Genomic DNA, 14434 nt, shown 5'->3' with positions numbered 1-14434 from the left:
TGAACAGATGTCTCTGGTTCACATGAACCGGTGCGAGGTGCTACTCAACAAGCCCATCTATGTGGGAGCTGCAGTTTTGGATCTGAGCAAGTTGTGCATGTTCGAGACATATTACGACATACTACGTGCACACTACAACCACAATATCTCGCTCCTCTACACAGACACAGACAGCTTGGTATACCATGTTCGCACGGACGATGCGTATGACGATATAGCCAAAGTTCCAGCTCTTGTCAAGCTCTTCGACACATCGGGCTATCCCCAGCTAAACCGGTATGGAATTCTACCCCAGAACAAAAAAATACCCGGCAAACTCAAGGACGAGAAAGACGGGGATGTGATTGTGGAGTTTGCTGGACTTCGTGCCAAAGCCTATGCGATCCGGGCTGAGGGCTCTGTAACAAAAAAGGCAAAGGGTGTAAGCAGGCAAGTGGTTCGGGAGCACCTCAAGTTTGAGGATTACCTCGAGTGCCTCAGAACAAAATCGCCCATTCTACAAAAAGAGCATCGTATCCAAAGCGTCGATCATGTGCTTACAACTAATATTGTCAGGAAAGTTGCTCTGGATGCACACGACGACAAGAGGTGTATTCTTGAATGTGGGGTCCATACACTTCCGTGGGGCCACTATCGCCTCCAAACTAGTAAGGCCTGCCCAGAGTGCAACAAAAAATAATAGGCAATGCGGAAAAAAAAAATCAATTTTAATTTACTTCAACTTCCTCGTTTACATGCATGGCACAGCAAAATTAAACTTCTGGAAAACTGCTAATTGCAATTTGTACTTGTGTATATAAAATTCCACATTTCTTATTGTGTGCTATTTTTTTTTAATTTTTTTTGTATCTAAAACTGTTCAGTTACTCTTTCATTCTTGACGTCATACACAAATGTTTTCTCTGCAATAAGAATGACACTGCACAGAGTATCTGCAGGCAAGGCGTCGTGGAACTCGCATACAATCTTGATGTTGGTACGATCGTTGACAACCACGTGCTTCCTCTTAGATGTGTTGATGACGAACATGGGTCTGCGAGCTATGAACTCGTTGGGGTTGTAGTACACGTCCACATTGCTGGAGGTCACTCTCTTGTAAGCTGTGTACGCCTCGTAAAGTTTCAGGTAATCGTTGTTCGTAATGTTTAGATTGTAGTTCTCGCGTGGGAAAACTTCATTCCTACCATTTTTGAGGTAAACATTCTTAATTTTGCAATTATCGAACTGGCTAGAATCTTTCTCTTGGTTATTATCTTTCCCTGTCTGGAAGAGCACAACGGTAAACTCTGGCATATCGTACCGGATGCTGTTGAACTGCGTAGTAACATCAAATTCAAAATGGCTGCCGGAAGCAGGTTTCTGCACGCACTGGTAGCCGTAAAATTGGATGGGTACTTGGGGGTTCTTCAAGATGTCGGCTTTGTACTTGAGACCGTAATTAGATTCGTATTCTACCACAGGCATGCGCAGCTCCATGGACTGGATGACGCACTTGGCAGGGTCGGGTAGTGTGTTGGCAAGTGCTGCACCGTCTGCACCCAAGGTGCTGTAACGCATCAGCACATCGTTGTCGTTGGCGCTTCTGCGAAAAGTGACGCGTAAACCACCCTTCCACATAATCTCCGTGTAGTCGGAGAAAAAGCCTGGAAGCAAGCGCATGGGAAACAGTACTGTGTGGCTTTGAGTTTTGATTTTTGTATCTGCTTCGAATCCCCCTGCCTGGTAGTATGCTGCATCGGTCTTGGAGAGCTTCAGTGTTCCCACAGCTGTAGAAGTAATCCCGGGGTAGTCAACCCTATCGATGACGGTGCCATGCTTTCTAACTTCCACTTGCGAGAACAGATGCGGCACAAAATTGTCCACAAGTCTTAAATTTGCATTGGCGTTAAATGCTTCGCCGTTGTCTCTCTTCACCACATCAAACTTGATATACAAATCAGCTCTGTGAGGGTGAATAAACCCATCCCCGACGTCCACATCGTATTCGATCTCCCTGTTCGGTTCGTTCAAATTGGCAAACGTGCGACGATTGGGTGGGAAGGACTGCAACTCGTAACTTTCGATTTGCTCCATGATTGTTATTTATTATACGTTAATCTCCACGACGGCGGTGGTAGTAGCTCCGGCAAAATTCACCACCTCCCCCTTCTCGTTTGTCACTGCCAATTCTATGTTGTCTATGCGATTACGAGATATAGGGAAGTATATCGGTGGTGAGGGTGTGTATATAATCGGCTCCATGAATTCAGAGTTTGGTTTGAACGTAGCGATGATACCTGTCTGCTTGTGGCTGCCTGGGATGCCATCCGAGGATTTGGTGATCATGCCTTCTGCCACGTTGCAATGTATGTTCAGAGTCTCGATGGCTAGAAATTTAGGAATGTTGGCACCGATGTGCTTGATGCCAGGTTCGAGCTTTGTGTTGTTCTCGAATCCCAGAAGCTCTCCAACAGTGCCTAGGTCTACTGTTTCTGTAGCAGACACAATTTCAACTCTGTGAGTTACAGAATTTTGAGATAGCAGTATATTTCTTGGCAATTGGGCTTGCAAGGTAGACAGATTGTACTGCCCTGGCGTGATAACTATTTTTTCATTTCCAACAGTAATTTTGTTATTGTGCTCCGTGACATTGGGTATCAGGTACATGCTGTAGAATGCACGAAGAGCAATAGATTTAGGATAGATGATGTCGTCGTGCAGCGTGAGTTTCAAGATTGAAGATTCGCTCGTGAGATGGAACACGCCCATCGTATTTAAGATTCCACAATGCTTTCTGAAAATGCTCCACTGAGGGGTTATTTATTTTAGACATGTGTGCGAGAACGGAAAGGCATAGGTGGCCGCAGTTAACATCGGTGAAACCCTGGATGCGTTTGTCATTGTAGTAGAGGTTGGCAACACTGAGATACTTCACCAACCTGGCAGGCGGTGTGCCACCGAACGAATCGAAAACAAATGCTTTGTCATCGTCAATTTTGAGGTAGCATATCCAATGTGTACCAGGATTTTTGTAACGGTCCAGGTTGACCACGCCATACTCCTTTTTCTTCACAGCAGAGGGTAGAGAATCGGACATGAAAACACCCCTGAAGTTCCTTATTCCCAACGGTTCGATCAGAGATTCAATATCGAAGTTGGACAGGGCTTCTTCTTTTTTTTATATTTCTTCAAAGCATCGAGGTTGTTTTTTCGCTTTTTGGTCACACCTTTCCCCTTCTTTTCCATAGCCAGGTTGTGACGTTTCTGTTCTTCCAGCTCGGCCTTGTTCTTCTTTGCATCGATGACGGTTTTGGCGATAGCGGCACTGCCTCCTGCCAAGCTGCCCACTGCACCCAAAGCTGCCAAGATGGCCGGAATGCTGAATATGAAACCTCCAATCTTCTGCTGCTTCCGCGAATGCTGCAACTTTTTCAATTGTGGAGTGCTGAGCAGCAATTTCATTCCATGTCCTTTGGACAAGCATGAACGTTTCTTCTTGAGTTGTTTCTTGGTGAGTAACCCATCGAGGGCACCCAGCGTTTTCAGATTCGAATATGGTATCTGGTACACGACGCCCTTGGGCTTCATGATGTATTTTTTTTTTTACGATATGTTATTTTATATATGTTCCGAGATTTTTTTGTTTCTCACTCGTATAATTTTTTTACGGTATGTTATTTATATATACTTTGCAGCTATTAAACAAATTCGATTATGTGCTTTGTTTTCTTACCAAGAAGTTCTTTTGTCCCCTTGTACACGATTCGAGTTGTGTTCTCGATTAAAATGGATAGCTTCTCGTCGGATAACATGCTGGCGTATCGATCTGGTAAAAATAGACTGTATTGTCCGTTGAGCAACAGACGTACTTTAGGACCAAACTGGGTTGCAACAATTGAACCAGAAGTTATTGCATAAGGTTTGTCCACTTCCAATTCCTGAATTTTTATATATTCGACTGACAAATTTAGCATTTGTTTTAATGCCTGGACGTCACTAATTTTTTCACCCATATCGAAGAAATATTTTTTTGGTCTCGTAGATTTTTTACAGTGTGTTATTTATAGAAAAAATTTCGGCATTGCCTAATGCGATGAGGTGATCGATGATCCTGCTGGTTTCAGCATTTGAAGCATACCAGTCGTCTGTATATCGTCTCCTCCTCTGTCTCCACTCGTGAAGTTCGTCCATTTTATCAGCCAATTTTTCATCAGCAGCCCGAAAAAAAAGCATAGGGAGAAGAAGAAGATTTTACACCGCTTATTTTTCTCAGATGATCCAGAAGTAGCATTTCACAGGGCAAGCAAAATTGTGGTGTTATTTTAACTAAATCAATAAGCTTTTTAACATTCTCGTGACTATCGTCGAAAGTAAATGTAAATATTTTGTATAACACTTCTGTTGGTAAGTCTGTAGACATTTTTTTACTGTATGTTATTTAATTACAGCCCCCACCCCAATTTTTGTTTTGTATTCATGGCAATGGTCGTGCCCAATGCTGCAACCCGTTCACCCAGCGAGGCGTCTCTGCTGACGAGTCTCCCGAACGCGGCATGCTCCAATTTTCTATCAGCATCGTGACGCGCATCTAAATTCGTATGTGTGTTGTAAGCAATGTCGTGATCCTTGCATGCAGCATCCAGCAGATTTACCCCTTTGTCTCCTCTCTCCAGTCGCCGTTCCAGTTTGGTACCCGGTCCGCAGTATTGGTAACCTGGTAGGTGCATCTCGAAGGGTAGCTTGTTGATGATGTCGTTCACGAGACCTCGACCCTCGGCCACATTCCAGAATTTGGGAGACAGGGTGTTGATGATTTTGATAAGGTAACCTATACCTTTATTGTCGTTGACAATAAAGTTGCTAAGCTTGGTGCTAATCATGTCCATGATGCCCACCTTCTCGTTGTGAAAGTTGCGATTGCCTGCATTTTCTTCGCCTGCGATAACCAGCAATCGATCTACAAGCTTCCTTACGTCGTCTACCCAAACAAACTCTTTAGGTAGGGTATTGTAGAGTTTGACACCGCTGCCAGTTTTGAGCTGGTTCCATATTGGCTTGATGAGGTTCCTGTATTTTTCTCCACTGCTTGATTTTACGCGATTCTGTGTTGCATCGTTGTTTTGGTACAGGGCATCCGTCATAATTAAAATTTCTGTGTAACTTTGGTAATCCTCGTCTGTGTAATCTTTAGGTTGCTTTTTGGTGATAAGTTCCCACAGGCCCACAGTGCCAGGATACCTAGTCCAGCTGTTTTTCTCGCCCAAATTAATTTTCACGTCGTCACCTTCGAACGTAACTTTTGACTTTCCAATTTTCCAAACCACACCCTCGTTAAGTTCCACAGAGGGGTACAATCCAAACACCTCGTCCTTTTCAAATTTCCCGGTGCTCAGGTAATCTCTCGCCAACGGACCTAATTCAACTACCTTGTCCGAAGAGGTACTGCCTAGAACCTGACGTCTCAGAGGTGCAGCTCCAAGTTCGAACGGGGTAGTGTGAATACTGGATATCGGTGTAGGCACAGCATAATTTCGAGCAGCAAGTGGCACGAGCTCGTTGATTAAATTTTTATTTTGCTCGGTAACATCTTTGATGTCTTTACCTAGTCCACTTATAGCATCGATGATAGGTTGGTCCTGTCGCTTTTTCTCTTCGTAAATTCCGCGATTCTCTGATTTCCAACCCCTGAAGCGTTTGGCCAGGTAGTCGCGCAGCTTCAAGTTGTCGTCTGCGAGTTTGCGTTTCATCATTTGTTATTTATAATACGTCAAGACGTTTCTTGTAACGTCGCAACGTTTAGAAAGTTGTTTATTTTGTTTCTGTATTTTCCGTCATTGGGTTTCCTCGTCATGTCTATCGTGGCGAATCCGAAATCATCTTGATTCCAGCATGAAGAGCAAAATTTGGAAAACTGATTGTAGTTCATGTCCCCGCCTACATAATCATCGTAAGCATGTTTTAAATTGGTGTGGTCTTGACGAAACAAGCAAATAAAATTAGCGTTGTCTCGGAGAAGCTGCTTGGGAATTTTAGAAAAAGTCTGAGCAAGATAGAAGCAGTCCATGCCTCTGTGCCGCCCCTGTGTAAAAAAATTGCGAATTTCGTTATGGTTCTCCAGGATGACATCGTCGAAGACCACCACCGAATTTTCGTGGCAGCAGTCTAGCGGCATTACTTCGGAGGCGAAAGTAGCTATGCTCAGCCCTTCGTACAGTTTTGTCAGCTGTTGATATTTTGCTTGCTCCAAACTTTTGGAAAAAACATACAAGTGCCTGTTCTTCCAATCTAACCAGTCGGGAGCAAGAAGAAAATTATCAATAAGTAAAGTTGTTTTCCCACACCCTGAAGGTCCGACAATAAGGCAGCGAATGTTGTCCGGCAACAGTTCGCCGTTTTTCCTAGCCTGACGCTCCGGGGGAAAATCTGGCAATCGCCTCACCACATCCCAAGCACCCGTTACACAATCACCTCGTTTGCGTCGATCCAACTTTTTTCCTCGAGTCCCAACCATTTCACCAACAGTTTGTCACCTTTTCTACGTAATACTTTTTCGATAAGATACGTATTGGGGTATTTTGTTTTGGAGAGTTCCTCCTCGTAGAATCGCCCTTTCAAAATTTCGTCGCGATTATCTTTTATTATATACGTGTGACGGTTACCGGGTAACAATCGAGCAACAGTGAAAAGTTCCGTACTCCAGTTTTTGGTAAAGCCTTTTTCAAACATGCGCTTAAATTTACTAATTCTTACTTGGTCTCCAATTTTGAATTTCGGTTTTTTGTTAGTGGGCCGGTACTTGGGGCAATAAACAGTAGAGGTCAGTCGTGCCTCATCAGACTTGCTGACATCGGCAGGCTTCATGCGTATCGTGCTATGCAAACTGTGATTATAGTCGTTTACGAGTTCCGGAAGCACATTGACCCACTTGTGGTTACCTTGAAGCGTGAATCGTTTCCACATGCGTGTTTTGAGAGTACGGTTAAAACGTTCCACTATGCTGGCTTTGATGTGACTGAAAGTCGAGTAATGTTGAATATTTTGCTTCTGAACAAACTGTTGAAATATCGAGTTGTAAAATTCCTTTCCGTTATCCGTTTGAAGAAATCGAGGTCGCCTGCCACTTTCATTGAAAATAGTTTTGAATGCTTCCATTACGCACACACCTGTTTTAGCCTTGAGGGGCAAAGCCCACGCAAATTTTGAAAATGTATCTATAACAGTAAGAAGATACTTGTATCCTTTGTTGATTTTATGTAAATTTTTTAGGTTGCCGCTACTCATTTCCACAAGGTCAGCCTGCCAAAGGTCATCCACGCGTTTGGTCACCATCGCCAGTCGTTTGTAGTTTCGTCGTGCAGGTTTATGCAGCTCGTTCACGATACCCTGCCTAGACATGGCGCGAAAATAAGAATATAGCCTGGATGGGATTTCTGGCTGCAGGCAATGCTGGGTTTTCTATATACAGCTTGTCACCTATTTCTATGTCGATAATTTGAGTGGCATCTTCGGCATAGGCAGTCTCGCGACTTTCGGGGTGTGTGAAATCGACCAGCTCAACTCCTCTTATTTTAGGCTCATCGCCAATGTTCGTCACGGTCATGATTGGGTAGTGGGTTGCGTGAGGCAAAGACCAGTAGGAAACCTTGACGAACTGAAGTGTGCCAGCGAGGAAAAATTGATGATAGGCTTTTGCAGGAGTCAACATGTAGAGTTTGTAACCTGGATTGAAAGGGGAGGAGAATTCTCTGTTTGGTATGCTGTACAGTTCGATGACAATCGTAGACTTGAGATTGTCGATGCTGGCATTTAGAGTGTTTACGTTGGTTCGAACCTCAGTCTCCACATCCTCCAATCTACCATTCACCGATTCCAGGTGTTCCTCGATAGCGTGAACAACAGTGTCGTAGTTTGGTTTGATCTTTACATCGACAATAAGGCTCTTGAATTTTTCATTTAAGTCATGTAGTTGGGTGCTGAAATTAGCTATAGCCGATTCCTGACTTGCCTCGATACTCCCAATTTGCTCTTTCACGCTGGCAATAATCTGCTGCAGGCTTTCTACAAGCGTCAACTTGGAGCTCTGTATTACAAGGTCGTGGACCTGGGTTCTAATTTCCGCAAACAATTCATGCAGCTCGGTGATGTTCTGGTTGGTAGGTAAAGTCGCGACAGACCCCCGTATCGATTCAATTTCGGATTGGATGTTTTTGATGTCGTCGGATTTGAGTATTCGGTTGAGAGTTCTCTTCACGCTTTTCAGTTCCTGAGAGGTAGGCAGGGTGGCCACCGTGTTTTGGAGCGATTCCAAAGCTTTTTTCACCGCGTCCAACTCGGAGGCATCGGCAGCAGCACGTATGCCTTCTTGCAGTTGCGTTATGTCATCCTGGGTGGGGGTAGATTGTTGCAGGGTTTCCAACTTAGTCTGTATGTCGTCGATCAAGTGATGGAAATGAGACAACTCGGATTCTGCATTCAGATTTTCCAGTTTGGCGATTTGCTGTTGGACGTTGGCCAGTGTATCCCTGATGCCCGGCAGTTTAGTTTCCAGCTCATCGTGAACGTTCGCCAGATCATTTCTAATGACAGCAAGAGCATCCTCAATATGGGTTATGGTGCCTTGCAGCTTCCCGAAATCCTCGTAGGTCTCAAGTTGGACTTTGATGTTGGCCACGCTACGGGCAATGGCGTTCAGTTCGCTGGACGACGGTAGATTGTTGATAAAATCCTCCAGCGTTTGGAGTTTAGTTTTTACTTCGTTGATGGCCGCATGCAAAGCATCCGTTTGAAGCTCAGCCTTGATGCTTTCCAACGTAGGGATTTCGAAAGATTGAAACTGTTCGCGCAATTTAGCAATACTAGCGTTCACGCGATCGTAGTCGTCTTGTGTTTTAATGCTTTGGATGATAGTTTGCAGTTCGGTCTGGATGTTGCTTGTTTGATCCTGCAAGCGTTGTTTCAGCTGTTCAACGTCTGAGGTTTGCGTTTGTTGCAGCTTCAGAAGTTTGTTCTGCAGATTGCCCACACTCAGTGCCAGCTTGTCGAGATTGTCTATCGACGCAAGGTCGGTGTATTTTTGCAGCAGCGATTTTAGCTCTGCATCAATCTTGAGTACAGGGTCCAAGCACTGAGACTGCAAGCTGGCTATCTCGGACTGGAGGCTGGAGTTGAGCGTGGACTGGAGGGCCTGCAGATCGCTTCGCAGCTTCTTGACCCTGACGTCGAGCATGAGAAGCTCGTCGCCATGGTCGTCGCGTTTCGTATGGCCAAAAATATCGTTAGGCATTATTGTTATTTATTATAGGATAGCTAATTTTCATTTCTATGAAAAGAGGGATGAGTTTGTCGTAGTCGTCCAAGAGCTCTATGTACAGGCGATCGCCAGCAGATACATCGTACGTGGTGGTACTGTTCATCCTATCGTGTTTGATGCGATAGATGTTCTTGCCGGAGGAAATTTTGGCCTCTCCTTTATTCTCGGGATTCATGTCAAACTGCAGTTTGCCGGAGATGGGGAATTGGTAATAATTTAAGTTGTTGTTGAATATGTAGAAAGTCTTGCCCACATCCTCGTCGTACTGGGTCAGGATGCTATTCAAGTGTATAATCAACAAACCGTTGAGTTTAGATAATAGGGAGGGTAACAGGTCCCAGCTTGCAGGTGGCGATGGTCCCCTTTGGGCGGATACCTCCATAGCTTGCTTCCTGAAGCCAAACAGGTTCATAGGCATTGTTATTTTATTTTATATTTAGTGATTCGTTTCGAGCAAGCCAATTTCAGCAAGTTTAGTATTTTGTAGAGCGAGTTGGCAACACTGCCAGTGAGGTTAACATATATTATCAAAAACACATCGTGAAAAGCTACGTTTTGTTCGGGCACACGTACACTCACACACACAAAAAGCTAAAAATTATATACCGTGAAAAGCTACGACGAGTTGGAAACACTGCTGGTGGGGTTAACATACACCATAAAAGGCTACGCCTCGCCCCGAGTTGGCAACACTGCTTGTGAGGTTAACATACACCGTGAAAAGCTTCAAAATATCTAGTAGAATTTTTGTAGAGTGGGTAGGCAACACCGACAAGCCTCAAATAATAATTCGAGCCTCGTCAGTGTTGCCACTATTTGTAGGTTAGCTTAGCCAGTGAAAGATCATATACTAGAATTTTCTTCGAATAGGTTGGCAAATGTAAAAGGGGACAATGGGTCCCCCTCATAAAAAGCTACAGTAAGAGCCCACAGTGTCGCCAACTCTGCGCCCCCAACAGTGTTGCCAGACATAGGTACATGGGCCCCTCAGGCCCTTTGATGAAAGTTTACAGTGAAAAACCCGGTTGACAACACTGTCATACGGCAATATTGCCAGATATAAACAGAGGGCAATAGACCCCCCTCATAAAAAGCTACAGTGGGCCCACAGTGTTGCCAACTCTGTCCTCAACAGTGTTGCCAAACATAAAAAGTACATGGGCCCCTCAGGCCCTTTAATAAAAGTTTACAGTAAAAAACCTAGTAGGTTAACAACACTGTCAAAAAATCTACGGCAGTGTTGCCAGGCATAAAGAGTACATGGGCCCCTCAGGCCCTTTAATAAAAATTTACAGTAAAAAATCATCCTATCGTGTTTGATGCGATAGATGTTCTTGCCGGAGGAAATTTTGGCCTCTCCTTTATTCTCGGGATTCATGTCAAACTGCAGTTTGCCGGAGATGGGGAATTGGTAATAATTCAAGTTGTTGTTGAATATGTAGAAAATCTTGCCCACATCCTCGTCGTACTGGGTCAGGATGCTATTCAAGTGTATAATCAACAAACCGTTGAGTTTAGATAGGGAGGGTAACAGGTCCCAGCTCGCAGGTGGCGATGGTGCGCTTTGGGCGGATACCTCCATAGCCTGCTTCCTGAAGCCAAACAGGTTCATAGGCATTGTTATTTTATTTTATATTTAGCGATTCGATTTCGAGCCTCAAATAATAATTCGAGCCTCGTCAGTGCTGCCACTATTTGTAGGTTAGCTTTAGCCCTGTGAAAGATCATATAGTAGAATTTTTGTAGAGTAGGTAGGCAAATATAAAAAAAAGCCATAGACCCCCCTCATAAAAAGCTACAATAACACAGTGTTGCCAACTCTGTCCTCAAATACATAAGGCTACAGTGGGCCCACAGGCCAACTCTGTCTACGGCAGTTGCCAGACAGGTGCATGGGCCCCTCAGGTCCTTTGATTACAGTGAACCCAACTCTGTCATACGGCAGTGTTGCCAGATGTAAACAGAGCAATAGACCCCTCATAAAAAGCTACAGTGGGCCCACAGGCCAACTCCTACGGCAGTGTTGCCAGATGTAAACAGGGCAGGACCTCTCAGGTCCTTTGATTACAGTGAACCCAACACTGTCTACGGCAGTGTTGCCAGATGTAAACAGGGCAATAAACCCCCCTTATAAAAGGCTACAGTGGGCCCACAGTGTTGCCAACTCTGTCTACGGCAGTGTTGCCAGACATAAAAAGCTACAGTGGGCCCACAGTGTTGCCAACTCTGCCCTCAAATACATCATAAAAGGCTTCAAAATATCAGTTGGTGAAATTTTCGTGGGGTGAGTTGGCAACACTGAGCCCCACATGATGATTCGAGCCCCAAATGAGGGCTGTGAACTCTCTAAATGCCCCTACTTCCTTTCCCATAAATTTGGCTTCTTTCTTGCATGTGAATTGAATATATTTTACTTGCATTTTTTAGACAAAATGATATAACATGGTAATGTATATTTCTAAGGATGATATAGATAGGAGTGTATTTGAAATTTGTTTGTAGATTTTATGTAAATTGTATCTTATGTAAATAAAATATATAATGGGCATAAACAGCCATATGCATTGCTGTAAGTCCAATAAATATATTGATGATGATGATCAAAACAAGACAAAAAGTTCGTAAATTTATTGCGGTTGGAAACTTTGACAAGCATCCTAATAACGATTTTTGTTCCGCCAAATATAGTGCACTTCGTAAAATAACTTGGTGTCATGGCAAGGCAAGATAAGTATGAACATTTTGTAGTAATATGCATTGTAACTTTCAATGAGCTTAGAGATTTGTGTACATAATGATATTTTATAACATTGGTTATTTTCTAAAAATAATCATGTGAACAGCAAGAAAGTAGTGCAACTTAGTAATATTGCCTGACTTATCCTTAGAAAAATAACATGCCGTGTTCTATGCGTGCGGGAAAGTCTCCGTGTTCTCCGAGCTTGTTTTCAAAACACCAGGAAGGACAGCCTTTGAAAAGGGGTGAGAAACATATTCTACTCAATATTTATGTAACGTTCTGTCAGTGGTGTCCTGAGAAACCAGTAAATGAAGTGGTTAAGTTCGTATCCCAGTGCAGCAAACAGCAAAAGTTAGCAAAAATAAAAATTAAAACTCAAGAAAATTGTAAATGTGGCAATAATAATCCTGATGCTCAACATTTAATTCTAGAATGTCCAATCTATTCAGATCAACAAATCATACTCTACAAAGGTTTTCAACGTTTAAAAATTCCATTTCCAATATCACTATCATCCATTTTAACAGATTTATCCCCTTCACTAATATGGATGCTGTATGCATATTCTCGAAAATGTAGACTTGAAATATAAAGTGATTTTTAAGAAACAGCAAAAGGGACAAAAAAAAGTGAATTATTTATAATAATTGTTATATATTTGTGATTCCGATTAATTTGTGAGACTAACTACCAACTTTAGAAGAAAACATTAAAAGAAATAAAAAAAAAAATAACGATGTCCAAAGTCGACAAGATAATGCTGACAGGGACAAAAAAAGAAGAAGAAGAAGAAGAATCCCAGTGCAGTGGTGTGTCAGTGTCTGTAGTTTTAAGGGTTATGAAAGAGAGAATGACCGGGAGAGTAACAATGTATGCGGCTGCATATTCGTTTGATGTTTTGAGATCGGGTTCTCACATTCAGAGGCTCTTATAGTATAAAATGAATAGGTGCGGCGAACTATGAGTGTAACAGATGATTTCGGTCATGAATCAGCTGACGCGGAGTGATACATCGAATCGGTGAGACCGTTTGTTTACAGAAGGTCTCAGGGTTGGTGATTTATACTATAGTTTCATAGAACAAATAAAAAAAATCGTAACAAACTGTGAACGCTTGGGGAAGACGTGTGAGGTAATATATGACATATTTTGAGTTTGAATGTTTTGCTATACTTACACTGCCGGTCTCCGTGGCGGGTTGGTTAGCACATCGCGCTACGAAGTCAGGGATCATGGGTTCGAATCCCGGCCTGGGCATGGGTGTTTGTGAATGTCCATTCATCAATTTCTTCTTATCATCACTCATCCTCATCTTCGCGATTAGCCAAAAGTGGCAGAAAAGCGAAGTAAAATAAACCAAATCAATCAATCAAATCAAGCTATACTTACTTACCACTACAAACAACAGCAATAATGTGCATTTGTATGGTCTCAAAAAGAGAGCTGATTTTCTTGCAAATATTTACATTTCCTGTTTACACCTAAACCCAGCAATCCCCGCTTAAAGGAAAAAGTTTAATTTGCTCATTGGTTACACAGCACTCTCAGCATATTGAAAGGAAAAGCATGTCACAATCGAGACGGTTTATAAGCACCCCGCTTGCGCCTGCATCGATGTTTCCGCCTCAAGTGATTGGGTAATCGCCCTGATTGAATTAAGCCCAACTAATTAACCGGGACGACGTTACCCTCATCCACTGAACTCCGCAGGGAGTGTTGATTCAGCCAACAGGCGCCGATCGCAATCGGTTTAGCATTCCACTCCACTGAAGACGTAATTTTTCACTCCAATTACACATCTACAGCACGCTACTGCCATGGTAGAGGTACGTTTAAACAATATTTTTTAAAATTATAATTGAATTCAGATGCCTTGACTAGCTTTGAATCATTGGGGGAGACATGGTTTGTAGTACTCAATACAGTGGCGTGTCCAAAGAGGGTGGTGAGGGTCGTATAACCCCCCACTTTGGCCCAGCATTCCCCCCCAAAAAAACCCTCAAAGGAGGCGTCAGGGAGGGTGCTTGTGCACCCCTTAGCTTTGTTCCGCACCCACTTTTCAAAACTTATTTTCAACCTAAAGAAATGTTATATTACGTTATGCTAGTAAAACAATGTCGTAACTTTGAGCGTAGAATGTTAGGTATTGAAGTGATACCGCTATTATTGATTACAATAGGATTGGTCCTGACAGGGAAATCGCATTAACTTTCCTGTAGTGGCAGCGATCTATACAAATATCAGCGACTGTTGTCTTTCTTTCATCACAATTGTTGTTGGGAATTGTTTGTACTTTTATTCCGATGGCGTTTTCGATAATTGCCTACAGCTCAGTGCGAGTTGTTTCATGTTTTTTTAAAAATTTTATTAGCATTGTTGATAAAAAGCATTTTATTTTCCGCCTA

Source organism: Lepisma saccharinum, chromosome 17 (genome assembly GCF_977018435.1).
Source record: "Lepisma saccharinum chromosome 17, izLepSacc3.1, whole genome shotgun sequence".
Lineage (NCBI taxonomy): Eukaryota > Metazoa > Arthropoda > Insecta > Zygentoma > Lepismatidae > Lepisma > Lepisma saccharinum.
Note: the sequence above shows the minus strand (reverse complement) of the source record.